The sequence below is a fragment of the Empidonax traillii genome, unplaced genomic scaffold (assembly GCF_003031625.1).
Source record: "Empidonax traillii isolate 1590-97213 ecotype Southwest subspecies unplaced genomic scaffold, ASM303162v1 scaffold756:size664756, whole genome shotgun sequence".
Taxonomy (NCBI): Eukaryota; Metazoa; Chordata; class Aves; order Passeriformes; family Tyrannidae; genus Empidonax; species Empidonax traillii.
Genome location: NW_020955949.1, coordinates 15,266 through 16,380, shown reverse-complemented (window position 1 = coordinate 16,380; position 1,115 = coordinate 15,266).

The following is a 1,115-nucleotide window of genomic DNA, read 5'->3' as shown; positions in this document are numbered from 1 at the left end:
CCTATGGGCCCCAGTGAGGTTCGGAATGGGAACCAAATCCCTAGACGTAGTCAGGAACTGCTAAGATTGGGACATTTCTGACTTTGACACAACACAAACTGCAGTCATTCAGAAAACTTTCAGGTAGAAATAAGGGAGAGACTATCAGGTTAGATCAAATGTCTGCTGCTTTGCTGCACTGTTGTTTTCATTATAACAAACACTTAGGTAAAGCAGATACCTGATTAACCTTCCAAACTATTGCCTGAAGTGTCTCCTTTTTAACTCTTTCCCTTTTCTATAAGGAGGACAACAATAATTTCTCTGATTTCTGGCCAGCTCCAAGACTTGGTTAATATCTGCATAAGGTTGTGGGTTTCTTGCACTGGACATACCAAATAAATAAAATACATGGTTCCTCCCCAGAAGGCATCTTCTCTGCCTGTGAAACCAGAGTTTTCTGTGAGGCTCAGGAGGCATACTATATTATATAGTTAAGAATACATGCAAATGAAGAGTCATGCTCTCCTAAACTTGCCAAGCCACATTATCTTCTGCTTCTGCACAGTCTGAGACCTAACTCAGATTTACACCCATTTTCCTTGCAGTTTTACAGAAAGTACCTGCACATTTCCCTTTAGCACTGCACAGAAACAGAGGGAGTGGTAGGTCTGCTACTGCTAAACAGCAGGTAAAAAGTTAGTGATTACTTCTAATGTGAAGTAATGTGAGTAAGAACATATGAGGGCTCTCCCCCACTCCTCATGGAAAAATTATAGTTAGATATTAAATAGAGTAACTTCTGCTATTTCTGTGTGCAGACTAGATTATAAGTAGCTCCAAGGGAATGTTCAGGAGAAGGGAGGCACATGGTTTCAACCACTTCATTTAGTGTCATTTGCACAAGGATGACTTGGTTGCCTCCAGAACCAGAAACAGCACAGCTGTGAGAAACGTAGCAGAGCATTTAGCCCAAGGGGAAGGCGGCTGTTTGGTTCAGCATTGAGCTATCCCAGTTCTGCCTCTTTCGGAGCCTGAACAGATAGAACCTCATGACCCTGTCCTGTATTGCAGTCATGCCAGCTCACCTGAAGCAAGAGATCTGAATCATGCAGATACGCTCCAGACTGTTCAAA